The sequence below is a fragment of the Ranitomeya variabilis genome, chromosome 1, assembly GCF_051348905.1.
Source record: "Ranitomeya variabilis isolate aRanVar5 chromosome 1, aRanVar5.hap1, whole genome shotgun sequence".
Lineage (NCBI taxonomy): Eukaryota > Metazoa > Chordata > Amphibia > Anura > Dendrobatidae > Ranitomeya > Ranitomeya variabilis.
In genome coordinates, this window is record NC_135232.1 from 1,074,917,821 (window position 1) to 1,074,945,453 (window position 27,633).

Sequence of the window (27,633 nt, forward strand, 5' to 3'; positions counted from 1 at the left end):
CCCTCTGGTATAAATAACTGCAATCAATCACTCCATGAAACTATCAATAAGCTCCTTCCACCTCCCAAATGAAATGTCGGACCACTCTCCATTTGCAATCTGCTTCAGGTCTCTGATATTTGAAGGGTGCTTTCTCCTAATGGAAATTTTAAGATCTCTCCACAAGTGTTCAACAAGATTAAAATCTGGACTCATTCCTGGACACTTCATAACTTTCCAGCATTTTGTTTCCATCCATTTCTGGGTGCTCCTTGAAGTATGTTTGGGCTCATTGTCCTGCTGGGAGACCCATGACCTAGGACACAAACCAGTCTTTCTGACACTGGGCACCACATTGTCACCCGTAATCCTTTGGTAGTCTTCAGATCTCATGATGCCTTGCAAACAGTCAAGGCACCCAGTGCCAGAGGCAGCAAAAAAAAACTCCCAAAACATCTTTGAACCTCCACTCTATTTGACTGTAGGTAACGTGTTCTTTTTCTTGTAGGCCTCATTCCATTTTCAGTAAACAGCAGAATGCTCTATCTTGGTCTCATCTATTGATGGTAGCCTTGTAGTAAGCAACAACCCATTTAATAGCGCTAACAGACTTCTTATGTTTTTAACCCTTTTCTGACATCAGATGTAATATTCTGTCCATGTGACCTGGGCCTATTTGAACATGGACGGAATATTACATCAGAGTGATTGGATGCACTCATGGGGGATGTGTGGGCGATCGCCGCCGGGTCTCAGATGATTCTGACAGCTGACACCCAGCACTAGGTGCCAGGAATGCCATCAAACACAATCGCAGCATTCTGGAAGCCGGAACAGGGCTAATAGTCCCTCTGCTTTTGGATCGGAGACCCTGTGGTGTGATGCAGGGTCTCGATCATGGCCATGGTGAGCAGATGTTGTCATGATGACATCTGGGTCATCATACCTAGGAAACTTGGTGATCATGCGCAGTGCATGATCAGCAAGTCTCCATGTCTGTGCAGTGCTGACAGTTTCCATGGCATGCATATGCTGCTTCATCTGCATGCTATAGAACCAATAAATGGCTTCACCCAAATACCTACCATGAGTGGAGAAAAAGTTTTGGTGTTATCATTCATATTCAGAAAGCAAAATTCTGCTGGGGTGTGTAAACCTTTGAGCACAACTGTATACAGCTGTCTGAAAAAGTGTTTGCCCCCTCCTGATTTCCTATTAATTTGCATTTGCATGTTCGTCACACTTAAATGTTTCAGATCACCAAACAAATTTTGATGATGAGAAAGTCGCACGGTGCAGAGGTAAGTTCACCACAATTGAAATGATCCCGGTAATATTCTCCCGGTGAACTCGCCTTTGCACCATGTGACTTTCTCACAGTACTAGTGGGGATCTCACCGAGGTCACAGCAGTTCATCCCGGCTGGGAACGGAGTCTCAGTGATGTCATCACTAGAAACTGAGGCTATGCTTTGCAGCATCTCATTCACCAGTAGTTCTCAGCCTGGACGGTTGCATCTTGGCACCATCCAGGTTGAAAAGTAATTATCCCCCAGACATGGATTGGGGCGTGGGACAGAACGAAGGACAGGTATGGTTTATTGTTGTTTTTTTATTTTATTTTTATTACAGGAGATCGAAGGCTTTCGGTGGAATTAGGCGAGGTCATAAGTATGGTTTAATTGAGAATATTAAAGGAGTCTGTCATTTTTTCAAGTAAAGGATTTTATTCTGGCTGTGTCTTTATTTAACATATAACTAAAGGATTAGTAATTGAGAGGTGTCTTATAGACACCTCTCCATTACTAAGCAGTAGGCTTCATGTCAACTGACAATACAATAATACAAATATTGACCCCACTTTCCATGGCTACAGGCAAAGAACCAGAATTGGTACATCTAATAGATGCGTCTTTTCTGAGTAGCTGTTGGCTGTTGTTTTTAGGCTTGGGGAGTCTATATCAATGGCACCTTACCAGCCTGAGAATACCAGCCCCCAGCTGTGAGCTTTAGCAAGGCTGGTTGTCAAAAAAGGGGGGACCCCATGTCATTTTTTAAAATTATTTATTTAAATAAATAAAAAAACAGCGTGGGGATCCCTATGTTCTTGATAACCAATCTTGCTAACGCTGACAGCTGAGGGTTGCAGCCCCCAGCTGTGAGTTTTGCATGGCTGGTTATTAAAAATAGGGGGAAACCCCCGCAAATTTTTTAAAATTATTTATTTACCGCTCAGGAGATGGTTAATGAATACTCCCATCATTCTCTCCTGCTCTCACTGTTATTAGCAGCAGCAGGTGTCGGATGATGGAAGCTGTGACCCACCAGCTGACAACAGTGACCGGAGGTAAATTTTAACTCCGATCATAGCTGAGCACTCATTCTGTTTTCTGACAGCGTGGTAACTGCGGCTCTCTCAGCGGCAGGGATGGTTTCAATGCAAATCAGAAGTCGTGTTTGCCATGCTGTCATGCATATGACAGTGTGTCAAGCACTGTATTGTCAGGCCCCCTTTCAAGTGAATGGGGTTCAGGTCCACTCTGTTTTTTTATTATTTATTTACAGCACAGGAGGAGGGATGATTTTACCACTGATCAGAAGTGCTACGCTGGTGTTTCCCATTCTGTCTCACAGCTTGGAAAACACCGGCTTTTGTGCTGTATATGTTTGGCTATATTTGGCCATTTAATTGTGAGGCCGCGGTGCTGTACTAGTACTGTTCTGGGCATGAACACACCTCACAGAGCAGTACTGGTACGCCCCATGTCGCAAAGGGGTTAAACCTTCAGTCTAAGTTAACAACATCACAAAGCTGGACATGTGACACATCGTTGAATTCTGTAATTTAACTGCTATATCATTCTACCCTCAGATTACATAGCAACACCTTGATGACAGATTCCATTTCATAATATTTTCTTTGCATATATCATCTGTTGGGAACGCGGACATGGAAGTCTAGAAGTCACATGATGGAGTCTTTACAATCCATTTTCTTTGCACCAAAGAATTTTAGAAACCTTGGCATATCTTCTAAGTCATATGTAAAACGTTTCTTGCTTGACATTTCCTATGGATCGGGTGATCAGCAATCAATGAAAGAGATTTTGCCCTACTTTTTAGATTATTATGTGCTAGGTACTCTAATAAGATAAGGGCGTCTTATATAAACTGGACCTGATTCTCTACATTTTACAAAAAGGTAAGTATATACAGATAATTTTTAATTCTGTTTAATCCCTTGTTTTAAAATCGGTTGACAATTGCTGTTACAATTGGGTTGGTTTCAAAGGATGATGAAGAGTTAGAGCCCAATTCCAATGGCGTATAAATAGCTGAAATGTTTTACTATCTGTTTTGGGTATATTTTATCTAGTCTTTCCTTTTTTGGCTTGAAAATGGCTGGTTATTAGTGATAAGTAGTGATGAGGGAATATACTCATTACTCGAGATTTCCCGAGCACGCTCGGGTGACCTCCGAGTATTTTTTAGTGCTCGGAGATTTAGTTTTCTTCACCGCAGCTGAATGATTTACATCTGCTAGCCAGCATAAGTACATGTGGGGATTGCCTTGGTGCTAGGGAATCCCCACATGTACTTATGCTGGCCAACAGATGAAAATCATTCAGCTGCTGCAATAAAAACTAAATCTCGGAGCACTAAAAAATACTCGGAGGTCACCCGAGCGTGCTCGGGAAATCTCGAGTAATGAGTATATTCGCTCATCACTAGTGATAAGCGAACATGCTTGGATAACGTCTTATAGGGTGTTAACCAAGAATGTTGGAAAGCTTGCATAATATGTTTGAGTCCCTGCAGCTGTTAGACAAACTTAACACATGAAGGGATTTACTAACAAACAGGCAGTCTAAACATGTGTTGAGGCTGTCTAACAGCTACAAATCATTCAGCCGCAGGGACTTGAACATAATATATGAGCATGCCCGAGCATGAACGGATAAGACGTTATCCAAGCACGTTCACTCATCACTACTGATTATGGCTGAAATATTATGTACTACTTACAGTGACCTCTTTTCACAAGTACAGCATCATCAAATCAATGGTGCTCTAAAAATAGTTAATAATAATGTATTTCTATGTATTTTTAAGGATAGAAGGTACGTTTCTTGAAGGAAGAAAAAGACTCTAGTGCCTTGGATATTTGGAATAATGACAAAAATAAAGTTTTGGAATTTGAAATGCTGAATCCCCAAATAATTATTTTGTCTTGTTTTCCTTTGTCTACCATATATGTCTTTGAACTAATTTCTACAAAACATTCACCCTAGAAAAAGGGAACTGTCAGGTTGTAGCTAGCCAAGATGAATATCATGCAGTGTGTCTACATTATCTACAAAGAGGAATGTTCATACAGTACAGATGCTCTATAACATTTTTATTTGTTTATTCTTTAGAAAATATTTCATGAGGTACAGTAACCTTTATTTCAAACTAAAACCTGCTTTATCTCAGCAGGAAGAACTGGATAAATCTGATTCTGTGTTTTATACGAAATGTGCTTTAACAGGGAAGCATAGGTGTAATTTTTCATGCTAATGGTTCTCTTCTTATTGCAGTATGGCAGCTCCCACCCAAATGTATAACTGGATATATATTTCTATGCTGCACCTACTGTACAAATGCGATTTATAGAATATTGTCCAACTAAAGAAACCAATTATATTTCCAAAAACTTTAGGCTCTACTTGCACTGCAAATATAGCCATTGTCTTCTGTGGACCTTAAAAATACTAAAAAGAGCCATATTCACTTGTTTCAGTGTCCTTTAATGACCTAATTACATTTTGACTTCCTTTAAGGCAGGTGCAGATGACTGTATTTCCTCTTCAAAGAGAATTGGGTCTATCATGCACATTACACACTGATCAAACTCTTAACAGAGTTTGATCAGATTGTGATCACAGTGTGATTCTATTCTCTCAGATAAGGAGAAAAATGGAGAAATACATTTCTCCTTCTTCTTCATTCTGTCAGTCCGTAGAAATCAGACTACACTCAGATGCTATAGCATAACATTGCTCGGAATGCTATGTGTTTTTTTTGTCGGATTGCACTAGGACCAAAATACGATGCTTGCCCTTAGGATATGTGCACATAGGGGATTTCTTTTGAAGAGTCTTTCGGAGTTGGCCTGCATAAAAAAAATCTTGAAAAAGTAATTCAAAGGGTATATGTACAGTTGCCATAATTTTAGACTGATATGCTTCATAACCAGCCTGAGAAGAGTGCTTGATAAATGTAAAAAAGAATTAATATGTGCACTTCTTTGTGAAAACGACTTGTATATATGTTCTGTCTTTTGGAGCTTTTGTTAATTATCAAGCACCCTCCCGTTGGAAGCCACTTACTATTGCATGCATAGTTTAAAAAAAATCCAGTGGCAAAGATGCAATAAAAGCTACTTCAGGTAAAACAGTGATAGCGTTTCCCCGTAGCACCTTCCTCTTGCAAAACCAAGTGGATATTGAAGCTTCTAAAAGAGGTCATGTGTCCATACATAGAAATGATTGAAGGAATCTTCCTATTTATTTCTATTAAAAATTCACTTTGCTTTCAAATGTAAGTTTCTTTAGCGTTTTTTCCTGTTTTATTTCCTTGTTTGTTTTTTGAAATATGCTTTATGGGAAGAAAGAACATGTCATTTCTTTCAAATGGATTTTATGGAACAATCTCCATGGTGGGCACTGTCCAATCAAAAGGTCATGAAAAATGCTTCAGAAAAAAGAGCTTCAAAAACTTTTCAAAACTGCGTCTGGAAATATTTCAGGAATAGCATCTCCTCCAGAATCGGTTTCCATTATAAAACTTGCCATTTTTTACCACCTTAATATAGCGTTGCATGCATTTACTCAGTTTCCATTGGATGGAATTTTGTCTCTTTTTCCAGCTGATATTGGTGTTGTGAACTGATTTTAACTCTTTGGGTTCATTTCAGGTTATATCAGTATGAGCTTTCACTAAGATCCTGCTTTTCATTTTTTCATCATCTTTTGTTTCTTGCTTTGTTCAAAAAAAGTCTGAATCAATGAGCAACGCAAACAGCTACATAGCAAAGTTCCACAAGTCTGTACTATATGTTCTGCATATATATTGTAAACAGCATCATTTATTCATAAACTGAACCAACACTTCAAACACAGTGGCCTACAGGAAGTGGCCTTTTAATGTCTTTTTATTGTGAGTTAGTTACTTGATATAGGTTTTTCAGCAAGTGTATATAATGCTGCATAATGTTCTTTTCCATGTTACCTAAATATTATTGGAATTGAATGTAAAAATTAACTGAAAGTAAAAGAATAAAATGTCATAAAAATTATTGTACAAGTCATTGTCTCTTTTTAGTTATAAAAAGTGGACAAAAATGGACAGAAGGTGGTGATTTTAACTTACATTTTCAGCTTAAATTTTAAGGTATTGTTTTGTTGGAAGTTCTGTAAGAAACAGATAAAGGATGTTATGAATATTAAGAAAAGAGTTTTTGCCAAACAGGTAGAAGATTTTCAAACAGCTTGAGCATTTCTACGTTTTTAAAAATGTTTGAATAAAGTCATGTCTTTCCCCAAATTTAAGATAAGAATAAATCCATCTCTTTAGCCTTAACAGCTGACACTAAACTAGACCCCAGTTTATATATTGCTCTGGTCTTTATCTCCCTGAAGAGTCGCTAAATGAAACACGTCAGAAGTACTATGGGTTATGGACAGCATGGATCTTATGAGGCTCTTTTGACGGTGGGGAAATCCATGGCAGTGAATTCCCCTCCTTCTTCCAAGTAAGGTCCTCCACCTTATTTGAACAGCAGAGGGACTTGATCTGGTTCTAATCTTTTAACATTGTGGCAGAAACACGATGACATTGTTCCTATTTATTTATCTGATAATGTGTAGTTTATATTTTTTTATTCTTTATTTAGTTTATTTTCAATATAAACAAGAACAAAAACGACAAGAGGGACTACATTAGCAAATCTCAAAGATTGGAATACAGAAAAAAGATAATTCACAAGTCCATTAGATGACAAGTAAAGTGACGTGAAAAAGGGAAAAGCAGGAATAGCAATTTGAAAAGATGCCAAATATAATCCATGGAACAATTTAACTGTGGAAAAAACAACTTTCAGGTATACAGTAAAAAGTGATTGACTTCGGAGATCTGAAATGTGATCTCCTGAGCGCATGCAAGGATGAGACATAAGGACTGTTTAAAACAGTTGCAATCAAATAGAACTAGGCATATGATCTTACTAGTAAACAATGAAAGTTAACTAAATTGAGTTAAGTAATTTGAGTTCGGGTCCAAACACTGCGGCACTGGGGTTGTGAGAAGAAAAAATTAAAGGCTGACATACACTAGGATAGGGTGAAATATAAGAATGCAGGAAATAATTTTTGGTAGAGTCAAGGGGGGGTGAGTGGATTGTTTTGCCAAGGTTGCCAAGTATTTAGAAATTTTTAATGTGAGTGGGATTCCCAGCTAGTCATTTCTACCATCCTATAGATATCTTGAACTTTATTTATCCATTCGTTCAAAGTAGGGGGAGACGTTTGTCTCCAGTGTAACAAGATTAATTATTTGCTGCAGCCAACAATAGAAGGAGTAGGTCATGTTTCTTAGGTTTGAACAAATTTGTGGGGAGCGAAAGCAGTACTTCTTGGGGTGTTAGGTCACGTTAAATTAGACCCAAACGGCAAAGGTATTTATTTATGTCGGCCCAATATTTGTAGATAGTTGGGCATAGCCAAAAAAATATGAGTTAAGGAGCCCACCGCACTTGAACACCTCCAACAGAGGGGTGAGTCATTCATAACATGTAGTTTTTAAGCTATACTTTATTGTGCATAATGATATAGTTTCTTCTGTTCCACACACCAAATTACAATATTGCTGGTGTATGTTGTTTGTCATCATATGTATATTTGTCTAATATTTAGCCCTTGAACCTGAGGGTCTCTTTTAAATATTATCATTAATGGTGTATTAGTCTGTACTCACTTAGCTGCAGTTGAGGTAGGCACAGGAAGTGGTATCGTTGAAATGTCCAGGCAAGTTTATTAAAACTGAATAAACCACTCTGGATAGCCAAAACAAACAGTCTTTTCTGGCACTAAGTGAAAAGCAAACAGAATAATAAACAGTCCATATAGTACTGCGGATCCGCCCACTCAGGTCAGTGTATTCAGCAACACACACATGGAGGCCTCCACACCTCCACCCACAGACACCGAATGAGACATTTGGCCTCCATTTTATTAGCCAAACCACGCCCCTGGGATTGGGATATGTGATCGGTCATTCCCACCCATCTCTTATGACCACTCGTAAAACCCGGTCCTGGAATGGTCAAATAACTTTCTCAGCACTATACATGCTGGAGCATACTTCCAAGCTCACATCACCACAGCTAATAGCCGCAATAACACATATCTCCCCTCAAGGACTTGTCAGGCAGCCATCTTACAATGGTTATATTATAATTTTTTACCTTCTACCTTGCTGATTTAAACCAATTCTTGACTGGTAGTTCTATATTGATAGTTCTACATATTTCAATTACTCTTGTTTGAATAAAGTTCAAGTTTTTATCCTTCACTTGTAAAGTTGGAAACTGATTTACTTGGCTTAAATGACAGCACAAGGTGAAATAGAGTCTGGTTTCACAAAATGGAAAGAGTAACAAACTCCACTCTACTATGATAGATAAAAAATAATAGTGGTAAAAGCAGTACAAGAGCTTCTACCAATAACATTTTCCAATTTGCATATTACAAATCCCCTCAAAAATGATACTTGGTCTTCCACTGCTTTTTTATACACTTTTATTAATCATTAGAAATATTCAATTTAAAATAAATATATTAAAAAAGAAAACTTCCTTTTGAACATTCTGTTAAACAAATAACTAATTGTTTTTGTTCTCTAGATATTCTGTACCCATGCAGAAATCAATTCACCAGTCTATACACTAATTTGCCATCATTGCAAAGCTTTCAATTCAGAATGCCCATGTACTCTGGAAAACATCTTGTGCTTCTGTGTACTCGGAATGCAATAGAAGTGGCAAGTACAATGCTTGTTTATGCGGATATTGAAGTGGAAAAATTAAATTGATTTCTTTTTTACTAATAATAAATATTACTGAAAGATGAAACAGACAAAGCTCAATATGTTTCTTGATGCATAAGAATTTTTCATAATAATTTTACGTATTTGGCTCATTGAGCTCTAAAATTTTAAAAATATATATGTGATGTTTATGTGAGAATAACTGTGGCGCTGTTATCAAACTTTCCATTTTTAATAGACTACATTTTTTAAAGAATGCATTAGTGTCATTTAAGAAACAAGAAAAAATTAACTAGGCTTATTGTGAAATATTGATTGGGCTTTATAAATTGTTGAGATGTGCCTATTCTGGCACTTAGCCACTCTCTTCCCACTCCCAAGTAGCGGTGGGATATGGGGTAATAAGGGATAATGTCACCTTGCTAATGTAAGATGACATTAAGCTTGGTTAATAATGGAGAGATGTCAATAAGACACCTATCCATTATTAATCCAACAGTAATAAAGGGTTAAAAATACACACACACATTATGAATAAAGTATTTTAATGAAATAAATAAACACATGGGTTTTAATATCTTTATTGTACGCTCAATCCAACTGACGACCCTCATTCTTCTGAAAAAAAAGGAAAATAAAAAAAACAACAATATCCCATCCCTGTCCGCCTTACAGTCATGTCCCACGTTGTAAATCCATCTGAAGGGGTTAAATAAATTTAAAACCAGGAACCTGCTAATGCTTCCGCCCCAGCTGTAAAAACTGGGGAATGAATGGAATTCATCTTCGTTGACTTGTGGTGCTGCGCCCCCTGGTGGCATAAACTCATATGAACTCTAGCATGGGAATTTTTCTGAATGTTTTCTCACGCTAGACTTTATATGAGTTTATGCCACCAGGAAGCGCAGCACCGCAAGTCAACGAAGCTGCATTCCGTTCATTCCCCAGTTTTATTTTCCTTTTTTTCAAAAGAATGATGGTCGTCAGTTGGATTAGGCGTACAATAAAGATATTAAAACCCCATATTTTTATTTATGTCATTAAAATACTTTTTTCATAATGTTTGTGTGTATTTTTAACCCTTTATTACTATTGGATTAATAATGGATATGTGTCTTATTGACATCTTTCCATTATTAACCAGGCTTAATGTCACCTTACATTAGCAAGGTGACATTAAACCTTCATTACCCCATATCCCACCACTACTCAGGAGTGGTAAGAAAGTGGCTAAGTGCCAGAATAGGCACATTTTACAGATGTGCCTTTTCTGGGGTGGCTCGGGGCAGATGTTTTTAGCCAGGGGGGCCAATAACCATGGTCCTTCTCTATGCTATTAATATCTGCCCTCAGTCACTGGCTTTCCCACTCTGATGGAGAAAATTGCAAAGAAGCCCACACCAGTTTTTTCTGCGATTTAACCCTTTATTTTAACACCTAGAGCTCCCAAATTTTGCACACACACTACTAACATTATTAGTGAGGAATATGTAAAAATATAACGGATATGAAATAGATTACTGTATGTAAACCATGTCTCATATCCTGTCGGGTTTGATAAGGAGATAGCAAAAGCCGGCAATTGAATTACCGGCTTTTAAGCTATCTATCTCTGCATGAAATATAAATATACTGTATGTGTATATATATATATATATATATATATATATATATATGTGTGTCTCACTGATATATATATATATATATATATATATATATATATATATATATATATATATATATATATACACACAGACTGTATATATGTTTTCACGAATATTTGAGCCCATGGATCGATTCTATGTCCACTTTACAAGCCGGCAAGAAAATCTGGCCGTACGGATGCCATACGGATAATTTTTGGAGAAAAAAATCGCATCCTTGCATTGAATACGGATCACTGTTCAGGAACTTTTCTGCATATCTCGGCCATAAAAAAACAGACTGTATTTTTATACGTTAGGTGTGACCCCGGCCTTACAGTCACGAGAGTGGTGCCAACATGGTTTCAGTCACCACTCTGTGCTTATAGAGCATCGGCTATTACCGTGCCCCCTGCACTGCTTGACAGCCAGCTCTAATGCTCAGATGCTGTCAATAAGTGGCATATGCAGCACAGAAAAAAAACTTGAGTGTCTAACGAAACCATACTCTGAGGGTAAATGAAAATATTTTAAGGGATAACGTGATTAAAGCCTGACTTTTATTGTAATTACTTAATATGGCCAAACAAGTAAGGATTAAAATAACTCAGGTGATATTACTGTGCAGTATTTATTGGGAACTTCTCTATGGGATATCACTCTCCTAAACCTAATACATTTCCTACCTAGATTAAGGGCTGCAACCCACTAGCAAAGATAGCTTTTCTCAGGATAATTATTGATGTCAGTTGCAAGACCACTAGAGCTGATTAAAATTCACTTAACGCCTCCCCAACATGTTTCACAATGAATGGCTTCATAATGGGACTGAGGCTAAACTGAGTGCAAGGTCTTTTAAGGTTTCTTTTGTGACATCATCAAATTAACAAACCAATCAGGTCTTCCCACATACTGGGTTCAATCAGAAATAGAGCTGTCATAAGTGATAGGTCACACTAACAGCTCATAATAAATCCTCTAACAAAAAAAGATACACATGATTTGTTATGGCCATTTATGCTTATTTCCCATTGAATGGCTTCACTATGGGGATAACCAATAATTTTGTATGGAGGTACATCACTCTGTCACAAAGTGATCACAGGCCAATTGCCAAGCTATGATTGCGATGATGTTACAGTCACATGCTAAGGTCTAGACAACATTCAGTCCCGATGATATAATTGCTGTGATGTCAGGCATATCACCAAACCAGAATCGCGATGATGTCACAGTCACAAGCTAAAGTCCTGTAAAACAGAGACCACATTCATTCCCATGTTATAATTACTGTGATCACGGACAAATTACAAAACCAGGATTGCGATGTTGTCACAGTCACATGCTAAGGTCCTGTAAAGAAGAGACCACATTCAGTCACACAATGATCAAAGGCCAATCACTAAAGCAAGATTACAATGATGTCACAGTCACATGCTAAGTTCCTGTAAAACAGAGGCCACATTCAGTCCTATTGTATCATTACTTCGCAGGTCCTATTAAATGTATCATTAGACTCTAATCAATTTGCATATATTATTAGTGTGCATATCAAAAGATCTTAATAATCTTTCATCTAGCCAACAATATAATTTGGAATAAACTCATAAACCAATCATAATCATAACAAATCTTATATTTTATAAAGTAATAGCTATGGAATAATGATCCACAAATGCAATATGTTATTATATGAATTTATTTTTATTGGGTAAATATATTCAAGATATATGAATTAATTTATGTTTAGTTTTATTTATGAGAAATGACATTAATGTCAATGTAACTGGCATTAAAGATCTTCTTAATACACCTCCCAACTTACATATAGGTATTAGTCAGTAAAAGTATAGATCATGGTTTAACCTCTTTCTGACATCAGGCATAAATAACCTTTCCAGGCACATGACAGTTGATCTTTACAGCTGACATGTGCGCACCATCCGCGGGTGGAATAGCAATCTTCCCGCGGCTGTTAACTAGTTAAATGCTGCTGTCAATCTCTGACAGCGGCATTTAACTCGCGCTTACTGGAAGTGTGTCATAAATCCTGCCCATCGGTGACCCTGTCATATAATTGCGGGTCACCGATGGGTTGGCATGACAAAGGTGTCCAGCAGACCCATAGAGATAAGCAAACATCACTATTATCGATGTCAATAATTTTCCTGAGTCTGCTGTTGCTGTGTGTCATAAAAGCGATATAGCAAAAAAATTACTCTGCTATTGGTTAAATAAATAGTGTATCTTATCTAGAAGTTGTTCGACTGGAGTAAAGACTGCTAAGATATGCAAACGTCACTATTTACCAGTAATTTGCCTAAATCTGCCATTGGTGTGTGTCATAAAGGATATATTTCTATATAAAAAATTCTATTGATAAAAAAATAACATTTATCTAGCAGTTGTGCGACTGGTGCAAAGCCTGCAGAGATATGCAAACATCACTATTTACTATTGCCAATAATTTTCATCAGGCTGCTCTTGTCATGTGTCATAAAGGTGATATAACAAAAAATTACTCTGCTATTGGTTAAATAAATAGCTTATAATTATTTAGCAGTTGTGCAACTGGTGCAAAGCCTGCTGAGATACACAAACATCTCTATTTACAAGTAATTTCCCTGAGTCTGCTGTTGGCATGACTAATAAAGGCAAAATATAAAAAAAATCTATTACCGTGTTTTTCAGGCTATAAGATGCACTGGACCATAAGACGCACCCCAAATTTTCAGAAGAAAAATAGGGAAAAAGTAATGTGTCAAATGGGGGTCGGTCTTACAGTCTGAATTCAGCTTACCAGTGAAGGGATCGGCACAGGTGGTGGAGTGTTCACAGGAGTTGTTTGGTAGTCCAGGATGGTGCGGTGGCTTCTGTGAAATCCCAGCCCAGGCTGGTGCGGTGCTCTGTGCTAGGGCAGGGGTGGTGGCTCTGTGCTGGGGCAGGGGCTCTGTGCTCCAGGCAGGGGCTCTGTGCTCTGAGGCAGGGGCTCTGTGCTCCAGTACAGGGGCTCTGTGGTCTGGGGCAGGGGCTCTGTTATCCAGGGCAGGGGCCGTGCTCTGGGGCAGTGTGTTCTGGGGGTGGCTTCTGTGAAATCCCAGCCCAGGCTGGTGCGGTGCTCTGTGCTAGGGCAGGGGTGGTGGCTCTGTGCTGGGGCAGGGGCTCTGTGCTCCAGGCAGGGGCTCTGTGCTCTGAGGCAGGGGCTCTGTGCTCCAGTACAGGGGCTCTGTGGTCTGGGGCAGGGGCTCTGTTATCCAGGGCAGGGGCCGTGCTCTGGGGCAGTGTGTTGTGAACTGTGTTTCTGGGCTCCCTCTTGTGGTCACTAATGGTATTGTATGAGTCATGTCTTTCTGCATGCCTGGGCTTCAGCTGTTTCATTAAGCTGTGGGTTTTCCCTATTTAGTCCTCCTTAGGACTCAGTCTCTTGCCTGGTATCGATGTATTCAGTCCTATTTGGTCTCCTCCTGATTCCCTTGCCATCTGTCTCATGCAAGAAAAGCTAAGTCCAGTTTGCATACTTTGGATCATTTGCATTATCAGTGTTTTTTTTTGCTCAGCTTGCTCAAAATGTGATTTTCTAGCTCGCTGGAAGCTCTAGGGTGCTGTTATTCTCCCCTCACACCGTCAGTCGGTGAGGGGGTTCTTGAATACTCAGCGTGGATGTTTTTGCAGGGTTTTCTGCTGACCGCATAGTTCACTTTCTATTTTCTGCCTATCTAGATTAGTGGGCCTCACTTTGCTAAATCTAGTTCATCTCTACGTTTGTGTTTTCCTCTTGCCTCACCGTTATTATTTGTTGGGGGCTTTCTATATCTTTGGGGTTAATTTCTCTGGAGGCAAGTGAGGTCTTATTTTCCCTCTAGGGGTAGTCAGTTCTCCGGCTGGCTCGAGACGTCTAGAATCAACGTAGGCACGTTCACCGGCTACTTCTAGTTGTGTGTTAGGATCAGTTATGCGGTTAGCCTAGTTTCCACCTCCCTAGAGCAGTTCTATGTTATTGCGGACTTAGTCTGAATACCAGAGATTCTCTACCACTAGAATCATAACAGTATACCAGGCCAAAAAGAAAATGTTTAAAACATCACAGAAGCGGGATTAAAAAGAAGTTCTGAGTTGTTTTTTTTTGTGTTGCAGTCTGTCTAGCTTCTTTCTTCCCCTTATACTCTGAGTGGTTTTGAGCTCTGCTGCAGACATGGATTTTCAGACTCTGACTTCTAGTGTGGATCAGCTTGCTGCAAGGGTGCAAAGCAGTCAGGATTTTGTTACTCAAAGTCCTATGTCTGAACCAAAAATACCTATCCCTGAGCTGTTTTTTGGAGATAGATCTAAGTTCATGAATTTTAGGAATAATTGCAAATTGTTTCTGTCTCTGAGACCTCGTTCCTCTGGGGATTCCACTCAGCAAGTTAAAATTGTTATCTCCTTCTTGCGTGGCGACCCTCAAGATTGGGCCTTCTCTCTGGCGCCAGGAGATCCTGCATTGGTGAATGTTGATGCGTTTTTTCTGGTGCTTGGTTTGCTTTATGAGGAGCCTAGTCTTGAAAATCAGGCCGAAAAGGCCTTGCTAGCTATCTCTCAAGGTCAGGACGAAGCTGAGGTATATTGTCAAAAATTTTGGAAATGGTCCGTGCTTACTCAATGGAATGAGTGTGCCCTGGCCGCAAATTTCAGAAATGGTCTTTCTGAAGCCATTAAGATTGTGATGGTGGGGTTTCCTATCCCTACAAGCCTGAATGATTCAATGGCTCTGGCCATTCAAATTGATCGGCGTTTGCGGGAGCGCAAATCTGCTAATCCTTTGGCGGTGCTGTCTGAACGGACACCTGACCCTATGCAATGTGACAGAATTCTGACCAGAGCCGAACGGCAAAATCATAGACGTCAAAATGGGTTGTGTTTTTACTGTGGTGATTCAACGCATGTTATCTCAGCATGCTCTAAGCGCTTAAAAAGAGTTGTTAATCCTGTCGCCATTAGTACTTTACAGCCTAAATTTATTTTGTCTGTGACCTTAATTTGTTCATTGTCTTCTTACTCAGTCATGGCTTTTGTGGATTCTGGTGCTGCTCTGAGTCTGATGGATTTGTCGTTTGCCAGGCGCTGTGGTTTTGTCCTGGAGCCTTTGGAATTTCCTATTCCTCTTAGAGGAATTGATGCTACGCCATTGGCGGAGAATAAACCTCAGTATTGGACGCAAGTGACCATGTGCATGACTCCTGTACATCAGGAGATGATTCGCTTCCTTGTTCTGCATGATTTGCATGATGTGGTCGTTTTGGGTCTGCCATGGCTACAGATCCATAATCCAGTTTTGGATTGGAAAGCTATGACTGTGTCAAGTTGGGGTTGTCGGGGGATTCATGGTGATACTCCGTTGGTGTCTATTGCTTCTTCCACTCCTTCTGAGACCCCTGAGTTTTTGTCAGATTACCAGGATGTATTTAGTGAGCCCAGGTCCAGTGCCCTTCCTCCTCATAGGGACTGTGATTGTGCTATAAATTTGATTCCTGGTAGTAAATTTCCTAAGGGTCGACTCTTTAATTTGTCTGTACCAGAGCATGCTGCTATGCGGAGTTATATAAATGAGTCTTTGGAGAAGGGACATATTCGTCCATCCTCTTCTCCTCTTGGTGCAGGATTCTTTTTGTGGCCAAAAAGGACGGGTCTTTGAGACCTTGTATAGATTATCGTCTTCTGAATAAGATCACGGTCTAGTTTCAGTATCCTTTGCCATTGTTGTCTGATTTGTTTGCTCGGATTAAGGGTGCCAGTTGGTTCACCAAGATAGATCTTCGTGGTGCGTATAACCTTGTGCGCATTAAGCAGGGAGACGAATGGAAAACAGCATTTAATACGCCCGAGGGTCATTTTGAGTACTTGGTGATGCCGTTTGGACTCTCTAATGCCCCTTCTGTGTTTCAGTCCTTCATGCATGACATCTTCCGGAAATATCTGGATAAATTTGTGATTGTTTATCTGGATGATATTTTGTTTTTTTCTGATGATTGGGAGTCCCATGTAAACCAGGTCAGGATGGTGTTTCAGGTTCTGCGTGATAATGCTTTGTTTGTGAAGGGCTCAAAATGTCTCTTCGGAGTACAGAAAGTGTCTTTTTTTGGTTTTATTTTTTCCCCTTCTACTGTGGAGATGGACCCAGTCAAGGTCCGTGCCATTCATGACTGGACTCAGCCCACGTCTGTTAAGAGCCTTCAGAAGTTCTTGGGCTTTGCTAACTTTTACCGTCGTTTTATCGCTAATTTTTCTAGCGTAGTTAAACCTTTGACGGATATGACCAAGAAAGGTTCTGATGTTGCTAATTGGTCTCCTGCGGCCGTGGAGGCCTTTCTGGAGCTGAAGCGCCGGTTTACTTCAGCACCAGTCTTGTGCCAGCCGGATGTCTCTCTTCCCTTCTAGATTGAAGTTGATGCTTCTGAGATTGGTGCGGGGGCCGTTTTGTCGCAGAGAAGCTCTGATTGCTCTGTGATGAAGCCATGCGCTTTCTTTTCCAGAAAATTTTCGCCTGCTGAGCGGAACTATGATGTTGGCAATCGGGAGTTGTTGGCTATGAAGTGGGCATTTGAGGAGTGGCGTCATTGGCTCGAGGGAGCTAAGCATCGTGTGGTGGTTTTGACTGATCATAAAAATCTGATTTATCTCGAGTCTGCCAAGCGTCTGAATCCTAGACAGGCTCGTTGGTCGTTGTTTTTCTCCCGTTTTGACTTTGTGGTCTCATACCTGCCTGGTTCGAAGAACGTGAAGGCTGATGCGCTTTCTAGGAGTTTTGTGCCTGACTCTCCGGGAGTCTCGGAACCGGCGGGTATTCTCAGAGAGGGAGTGATTTTGTCTGCCATCTCCCCAGATTTGCGACGAGTGCTGCAGAAATTTCAGGCTGATAGACCTGATCGTTGCCCATCCGGGAGGCTGTTTGTCCCTGATAGATGGACCAGCAGAGTTATTTCATTCTTCGGTGTTAGCAGGTCATCCTGGGATTTTTGGTACCAGAGATTTGGTGGCTAGGTCCTTTTGGTGGCCTTCCTTGTCGCGGGATGTGCGTTCCTTTGTGCAGTCCTGTGGGATTTGTGCTCGGGCTAAGCCTTGCTGTTCTCGTGCCAGCGGGTTGCTTTTGCCCTTGCCTATCCCGAAAAGGCCTTGGACGCACATTTCCATGGATTTCATTTCGGAGCTTCCAGTATCTCAGAAGATGTCTGTCATCTGGGTGGTGTGTGATCGTTTTTCTAAAATGGTCCATTTGGTGCCCTTACCTAAGTTGCCTTCCTCCTCCGATTTGGTTCCTTTGTTCTTTCAGAATGTGGTTCGTTTGCACGGCATCCCTCAGAATATTGTGTCTGACAGAGGGTCCCAGTTTGTGTCCAGATTCTGGCGATCCTTTTGTGCTAAGATGAGTATTGACTTGTCGTTCTCATCGGCTTTTCATCCTCAAACTAATGGCCAGACCGAGCGAACTAATCAGACGTTGGAAGCTTATTTAAGATGTTTTGTTTCTGCTGATCAGGATGATTGGGTGACCTTTTTGCCACTGGCCGAGTTTGCCCTTAATAATACGGCTAGTTCTGCCACTTTGGTTTCACCCTTTTTCTGCAATCTTTGTTTTCATCCTCGTTTTTCCTCGGGTCAGGTTGAACCTTCTGACTGTCCTGGGGTTGATTCTGTGGTGGATAGGTTGCAGCGGATTTGGAACCATGTGGTGGACAATTTGAAATTGTCACAGGAGAGGGCTCAGCGTTTTGCCAACCGCCGCCGCGGTGTGGGTCCCCGACTTCGTGTTGGGGATTTGGTTTGGTTGTCTTCTCGGCATGTTCCTTTGAAGGTCTCCTCTCCTAAGTTCAAGCCTCGCTTTATCGGTCCTTATAAGATTTTGGAAATCCTTAACCCGGTGTCTTTTCGTTTGGACCTTCCAGCGTCGTTTGCTGTTCATAATGTATTCCATAGGTCCTTGTTGCGGCAGTACGTGGTGCCTGTGGTCCCTGCTGTTGAGCCTCATGCTCCGGTTTTGGTTGAGGGCGAGTTGGAGTATGTAGTGGAGAAGATCTTGGATTCTCGTATCTCTAGACATAGACTTCAATATTTGGTTAAATGGAAGGGTTATGGTCAGGAGGATAATTCCTGGGTTGTTGCCTCTGATGTTCATGCGGCTGATTTGGTTCATGCCTTTCATGCTGCTCATCCTGATCGTCCTGGGGGTCTTGGTGAGGGTTCGGTGACCCCTCCTCAAGGGGGGGGTACTGTTGTGAACTGTGTTTCTGGGCTCCCTCTTGTGGTCACTAATGGTATTGTATGTCATGTCTTTCTGCATGCCTGGGCTTCAGCTGTTTCATTAAGCTGTGGGTTTTCCCTATTTAGTCCTCCTTAGGACTCAGTCTCTTGCCTGGTATCGATGTATTCAGTCCTATTTGGTCTCCTCCTGATTCCCTTGCCATGTGTCTCATGCAAGAAAAGCTAAGTCCAGTTTGCATACTTTGGATCATTTGCATTATCAGTGTTTTTTTTTTGTTCAGCTTGCTCAAAATGTGATTTTCTAGCTCGCTGGAAGCTCTAGGGTGCTGTTATTCTCCCCTCACACCGTCAGTCGGTGCGGGGGTTCTTGAATACTCAGCGTGGATGTTTTTGCAGGGTTTTCTGCTGACCGCATAGTTCACTTTCTATTTTCTGCCTATCTAGATTAGTGGGCCTCACTTTGCTAAATCTAGTTCATCTCTACGTTTGTGTTTTCCTCTTGCCTCACCGTTATTATTTGTTGGGGGCTTTCTATATCTTTGGGGTTAATTTCTCTGTAGGCAAGTGAGGTCTTATTTTCCCTCTAGGGGTAGTCAGTTCTCCGGCTGGCTTGAGACGTCTAGAATCAACGTAGGCACGTTCACCGGCTACTTCTAGTTGTGTGTTAGGATCAGTTATGCGGTTAGCCTAGTTTCCACCTCCCTAGAGCAGTTCTATGTTATTGCGGACTTAGTCTGAATACCAGAGATTCTCTACCACTAGAATCATAACAGCAGTGGCAGTGGCTCTCTGTGCTGCATGGATTCTAGGCCGAAATTTCATCAAATCCTGGAGGCCCCCGCTCATCCGTTAATATCATGTTGCGGTGGCCTCCAGGAACATGGCCGCCTGGAAGATGGCCGCCGGGAAGATGGCCACCGGTCCTGACGTGGTGCATGCTCAGATTAAGATCTCGGCAACAAGATCTCATCCCAAGAACTCGTTGCTGAGATTTGAATCTTAGCATGCACTGGCCCGACAGCCATCTTCCTGGCAACTATGTTCCTGGAGGCCACCACATCATGGCATTAACGGATGAGTGGGGGCCTCTGGGCTTTGATGAAATGCCAGCGGAGCCCCCATGGAGCACAGAGAGCTGCTGCCACTTCCCCGGAGCACAGCCCACCACAACCACACCAGCCTGGGAAGGGAAACTGAATCGGGACCACTGCCGCTGCCACCACCACAGGATTTGTAAGTATATTGCAACCATAAGACGCAGTCCTATTTTCCCAAAAAACATTTTCAGGAAAAAAGTGTGTCTGAAAAATATGGTAGGTAAATAAATAGCATATTTTATCTAGCAGTTTGTGCAACTGGCACAAATCCCGCAGAGATACACAAACGTCACTATTTGCTAGTACCAATAATTTTCCTGAGTCTGCTGTTGCCATGTGTCATAAAGGTGATGTGACAAAAAATGACTCTGCTATTGGTTAAATAAATACTGTATCTTTCTCTAACAGTTGTGCGACTAACGCAAAGCCTGCAGAGATACACAATCGTCCCTATTTACAAAAAATTTCTCTGAGTCTTCTGTTGCCTTTTGTCAAAAATGTGATATAAAAGAAAAGTTACTTGGCTATTAGTCAAATAAACAGCGTATATTTATCTAGCAGTTATGTGAGGGGCACAAATCCTGCAGAGATACGTAAAAGTCACTATTTACCAGTGCCACTGATTTTTTCTGAGTCTACTGTTGACATGTGGCATAAAGTAGATATAATAAAAAATTACTCTGCTATTGGTTAGATAAATAGCGCATCTTTATCTAGCAGTTGTGTGAATGGTGAAAAGCCTGCAGATACGCAAACGTCACTATTTACCAGTAATTTCCCTGAGCCTGCTGATGCTGTATCATAAACATGGTTTAAAAATGTTTACTATGCTATTAGTTAAATATATAGCATATATTTATCTAGCAGTTGCGTGCCTGGTGCAAAGCCTGCTGATATACACAAACATCACAATTTACCAGTGCCATTAATTTTCCTGAGTCTGCTGTTGCCATGCATCATAAAGGTGATTTAACAAAAAATTACTCTGCTATTGGTTGAATAAATAGCGTGTCTTTATCTAGCAGTTATGTGACTGGCGCAAAGGCTGCTGAGATATGCAAATGTGACTATTTGCCATTAATTTTCCTGAGTCTGCTGATGCCTTATGTCATAAATAGTGTTGAGCGATACCTTCCGATACTTGAAAGTATCGGTATCGGATAGTATCGGCCGATACCCGAAAAATATCGGATATCGCCGATACCGATACCCGATACCAATACAAGTCAATGGGACAAAAGTATCGGAAGCTATCCTGGATGGTTCCCAGGGTCTGAAGGAGAGGAAACTCTCCTTAAGGCCCTGGGATCCATATTCATGTAAAAAATAAAGAATTAAAATAAAAAATATGGATATACTCACCCTTCCGGCAGCCCCTGGACCTTACCGATTGTAACCGGCAGCCTCTGTTCCTAAGAATGAGGAGTTTAGGACCCTTGATGACGTTGCGGCTTGTGATTGGTCGCGTGCCACTCATGTGACCGCTCACACGACCAATCACAAGCCGCGACATCATCGCAGGTCCTAAACTCCTCAATGAGGACATGAATATGGATCCCAGGGCCTGAAGGAGAGTCTCCTCTCCTCCAGACCCTGGGAACCATACACTGGGAACTTCCGATTCCGATTTCCGATACCACAAAAATAATGGAACTCGGTATCGGAATTCCGATACCGCAAGTATCGGCCGATACCCGATACTTGCGTTATCGGAATGCTCAACACTAGTCATAAAGGCGATTAAAAAAACATTTTCTGCTATTGGTTAAATAAATAGCGTGTCTTTATCTAGCAGTTTTGCGACTGGCGCAAAGCCTGCTGAGAGACGCAAATGTGACTATTTGCCTGTAATCTGCTGATGCCTTGTGTCATAAAGGCAATTGAAAAAAAAATGTCACTGCTACTGGTTAAATAAATAGTAGTGATGGGCGAGCACTAAAATGGTCGGGTGCTCATTGCTAGGGTTGAGCAAATAGGAATGCTCGGGTGCTCGAGCCCAATGTAAGTCTATGGGAAACTTGAGCATTTTTCTAGTGACCCCCCGGTGGTCTGCAGAGGGCCTAGAAGTTGCAGAAATCGATGGGAGCAGTGCACCAATGATATGGGAACAGCATGGGGAAGACCTCTGGAAGCATTTCTGACTCCCAGGTCACTGATGCAAACAATGTTGTCAGAGTCTTACGCTACTTTTACAAACTCACAATAAAACATACAAAATGAGACCAAAATGGATTTTCCTGGGAAAGATGTTAAGGAACATCTGTTCCAGGGTAATGACTTCTATATAAGGCAAAATGAATAACCAAAAACAAAAATGTTGCTCCAAACCTTGGGCTATAGTACAGACCAAAAGTTTGGACACACCTTCTCATTTAAAGATTTTTCTGTATTTTCATGATTATGGAAACTGTACATTCACACTGAAGGCATCAACACTATGAATTAACACATGTGGAATTATACACTTAACAAAAAAGTGTGGAACAACTGAAATTATGTCTTATATTCTAGGCTCTTCAAAGTAGCCACCTTTTGCTTTGATGACTGCTTTGCACACTCTTGGCATTCTCTTGATGAGCTTCAAGAGGTAGTCACCGGGAATGGTTTTCCAACAATCTTGAAGGAGTTGCCAGAGATACTTAGCACTTGTTGGCCCTTTTGCCTTCGCCCTGCAGTCCAGCTCACCCCAAATCATCTTGATTGGGTTCAGGTCTGGTGACTGAGGAGACCAGGTCATCTGGTGTAGCACTCCATCACTCTCCTTCTTGGTCAAATAGCCCTTACACAGCCTGGAGGTGTGTTTGGGGTCATTGTCCTGTTGAAAAACAAATGATTGTCCAATTAAACGCAAGCCGGATGGAATAGCATGCCGCTGCAAGATGCTGTGGTAGCCATGCTGGTTCAGTATGCCTTCAATTTTGAATAAATCCCCAACAGTGTCAACAGCAAATCACCCCCACACCATCACACCTCCTCCTCCATGCTTCACGGTGGGAACCAGGCATGTAGAGTCCATCCGTTCACCTTTTCTGCGTCGCAAAAAAGACACGGTGGTTGGAACCAAAGATCTCAAATTTGGACTCATCAGACCAAAGCACAGATTTCCACTGTTCTAATGTCCATTCCTTGTGTTCTTTATCCCAAACAAGTCTCTTCTGCTTTTTGCCTGCCCTTAGCAGTGGTTTCCTAGCAGCTATTTTACCATGAAGGCCTGCTGCACAAAGTCTCCTCTTAACATTTGTTGTAGAGATGTGTCTGCTGCTAGAACTCTTTGTGGCATTGACCTGGTCTCTAATCTGAGCTCCTGTTAACCTGCGATTTCTGAGGCTGGTGACTCGGATAAACTTATCCTCAGAAGCAGAGGTGACTCTTGGTCTTCCTTTCCTGCAGTGGTCCTCATGTGAGCCAGTTTCTTTGTAGCGCTTGATGGTTTTTGCCACTGCACTTGGGGACATTTTTTCACAGTGTGCCCAATTTTTCAGACTGACTGACCTTAATTTCTTAAAGTAATGATGGCCACTCATTTTTCTTTACTTAACTGCTTTTTTCTTGCCATAATACAAATTCTAACAGTCTATTCAGAACAACTATCAGTTGTGCATCCACCAAACTTCTGAACAACTCAACTGATAGTCCCAACTTCATTTATAAGGCAATAAATCCCACTTATTAAACCTGACAGGGCACACCTGTGAATTAAACAAGACATAATTTCAGTTGTTTCACACTTTTTTCTTAAGTATATAATTCCATATGTGTTAATTCATAGTTTTGATGCCTTCAGTGTGAATGCACAATTTTCATAGTCATGAAAATACAGAAAAATGATTAGGTGTACCCAAACTTTTGGTCTGTACTGTATGTTCACATGTAGTGTTTTTTATGTGTTTTTGAACTTTTGCATTGCTTTCAACCAAGACAAATGCATTCACTGGGAAATGTCATTTTAACATACAGGAGGGCCTCCAGAAAACAAAATTCCCATTATTAGGAAGTGGATCTTCAATACTGTTTGCCTATGCAATGAATGTAAGGCCTGCCAAAAATTTGGACCTTCTCCAATGCCCCTTGGAAGAGAGGTAGAGGAGGGCCTCATGAAACAAATGTTCCCATTATTAGGGTAGGTCTCCCATAGAGTTTGCCTATGCAGTGAAGCAATGGCTGCCAAAAATTTGGAGGAATGCTAATGCCCCTTGGAAGAGATGTGGAGATCAGAGGGCCTCCTGAAAACAATGTTACTATTATTAGGAAGTGGGTCTACCATACCGTTTTCCTATGCATTGAATGTAATGGGTGCCAACAATTTTGAGTCACTCCAATGCCCCTTTGAAGAGACGTAGAGGAGGGCCTAATGAAAAAAATGTTCTCACTTTTAGGAAGTGGGTCTCCCATAGTGTTTGTCTATGCAGTGAATGCAAGGGCTTCCAAAAATTTGGAGGCACGCCAATGCACCTTGGAAGATACATGGAGGAGGGCCTCATAAAAATGTTCCGCTTAGAAAGGAACGGTTCTCCTATACTTGTAATGCCCGTGCACTAAGTGTATGGGCTAAATAACATTTAACCCTGGGGGTGTACATGAACATACTGTATAACTATTTTTTTATGGGCATCATAAACATCCTTTAAAAAAATTATGTGGGTGTTGCATCACGGACCTCTGTCACCCTGATGATATGGTGGTGGAGGATGAGGACGAGGAAAAGGAGGAGGACAACAGTAAATAGCAAAAATCAGTAAACGTATAGCCATGAGTGGGTGTGAAGAGGTGCATGCGAAAGGGTGTGAAGGGGTGCATCTAAAAAAAGACACTGGATTTGAGTTTATGTTATGCTGCTGTCATTCGGTGGTGTTGAGAAGTCTGGCCCAATCCAACCCTTTTTCATTTTTATAAGAGTCAGCATGTCAGCATTTTCAATTGACAGGCAGATGTGCTTATGAGTTATAATTCCATCAGGGGCACTAAAAGTGCTCTCTGACAAAATGCTAGTTGCAGGGCAGGCCAGGACCTACAAGGTGTAGAGAGCCTGTTCATGCCACATGTCCAGCTTGGATAGCCAATAATTATAAGGCACAGAGGAATCACGGAAGACATTGGTACAGTCAACAAGGTACTCCCTCCTCATTTTCCCAAACTTTGCACTTTTTGTGAGAGTACCCCGCGCCTCAGGACATGTGCAATGAGAGGGTCTGAGAAAACTCTCCCTGAACTTTGACAGTGTTCCCCTGACTCTGCTGAATGGGAGTTGTCTCTCTCACCTGTACTCCTTGGTTGTCCAAAGAACTGTGAACTCTGCTGCCAGCATTTTAAGATGTGAATTTTTAAATAATTCCTCAACAAGGGCCTTCTGGTACTGCCCCATTTTAGTAAACCTTTTTCCCCTCTGGAATAAGAGATAGAAAGTTCTCCTTGTAGCATGGGTCTAGAAGTGTCACCAACCAATAATGACTGTCACCCAAAATTTGGAGACTGTGGGGGCAACCCTGATTGACATAGGTCCCACAATCCTCAGCGTCGGGAGGAAGTGTTCCATCCCAAAGTCTGACTAGTTTCCAGCTTTCACTATGTTAACCCAGTTTGCCGTCAGCAAGCTGTACTGTCCCTGCCCACATGCACTAGGTGGACCTTCCCAGTAACTGCATTGTTGAGGGCATGGCTAATGTTGTGTGGCACATGCTTGTGTAATGCGGGGATGGCACACCGGGAGAAATAGTGGCGCTGGGGACCGAGTACCGAGGAACGCCCACCGCCATCAAGTTGCAGAACGCTTCTATCTCCATGAGCCTAAAAGACAACATTTTAAGCTCAAGCAGTCGAGAAATGTGGGAATTTAGAAGTTTGGCCTGTTGGGCACTGGCTGCATATTTGCGCTTGCATTCCAAGGACTTAGGTATGGATAACTGAACGCTGCATTGGGACAAGGATGTGGACATGCTTGAATATGGTGATATTTGAGTGTGTGTATTGACAGGTTAATGGCAGGAGGAATCTTCACATGCACCATGGACAGGGGGCTGGCTTGCACGCAGAACAGCAGAAGCAGTGGTGTCACCCACAGACACTCTTCCTGGACCCTGGAGTTCGGCCCACAAAGTCAGGTGATTTGCTGCCATGTGCCTGATCATGCTGGTGGTGGTCAGGCTGGAATTTTTGCTACCACTGCTGATGCTAGCATGGCAGGTGGTGCAAATGGCCTTTTTGGGGTTATCTGCAGAGTCTTTAAAAAACCACCAGACTTGGGAAGACCTAACAGTTGGACTGGCAACTTCTGGCATATTAGTGTTACGGGGAATGGTTGCCTGCCTTTTGTCTGTGGCCACCACACTGCTTCTTCCTGCCTGTTGGGGTGCTACGCCCCCCTCCATCTGTGTGCTGCTGTCCTTGATCTACATGTCCTCCTGTCAGGTTGAGTCAGTTACTGTATGTTCCACCACCTCGTCTTCCACTTCTGTACCTTGGTCGTCCTCCTGACTTTCTGGCAATTGTCTCATCATTGTCCACTTCTTGTGACACTTTCCCACTGTTGCCTTCGTGTGACAGTGGCTGCTCAAATATTTGGGCATCGCTACATGCGATCTCCTCTTCCAAATAGAAGAAAAACCTGGAGTAAAGGTCCAAAAAAATTTACTAAAAAGGTTTTATCTTTGCTAAATCACCAAAAAGTATATATACGGTATATATATAATCATAATAAGGTGGGCACAGAATTCGTGAAGATTGCATAAAGCGCTGGTGCTTAAATAGAAAGGTGCATTAGTATATTTATCATGGCACAATGTTAATTATTTAAAGCCATTCACAACAGGGATCCATAAAGTGCCATATAATACTATGCAATATCGCTGCTACCTAAACCATAAATGCAAAAATGCTCTTACCTATAGTTCCTCATTAAGACACCACAAACCCAGCCCCATCGCGCATTTCATGTTGGCTTCTTCGGGGGGCCGTTATTATGCATGGACATATTGCGTAGCAGATAATGGCCACAAAATTGCATGTGAAATGTTGGTTAATCGCAAACATCTTTTGACCGTCACTAGATAAAAAAGTAAATGTGCAAAGCATGTTAGGGAAAGCAATGCAACTTTTACAGGGGAAAAAAGCCCAATTTTTAGGCCCTTTGATCCAAATGCTGTTTCAAGTTTAGGTACAGCATAATTACTATGGACAAGAAAGCTTTTTAGGTTGGATGGTCTTCTAAAGGTAACCGATGGGTATTCCATAGTGAATTTTTCCAAAGTGTAATAGTTTCTTAGAATCAACCAATACCTGTGTAATGCATCTCCAAGTTTATGTCATTTATCATTTTAAGTGGATATAAATCTTTCTTTTTGTTCCACAGATGATTTCGGTACAACACCAGAGGTGGCAGGGGACTGTGGTCTGGATCCCTCCAATTTCCCAAAACCACCACTGGGTTTCTTGCAAGTTGGTCATTACTTACAACCAGGGCCGTTTCTTCAACAGGGCGGGCAGGGCGGCCACACGGGGCGCCGTGGGGCCGGGGGGCGCAGGAGAGGCCTCGGGCCCCGGTGGTCCCCTGCCCGCTGCTGCTGCTGTTTAAGGGCTGTCAGGGGCGCGGATGCCGCG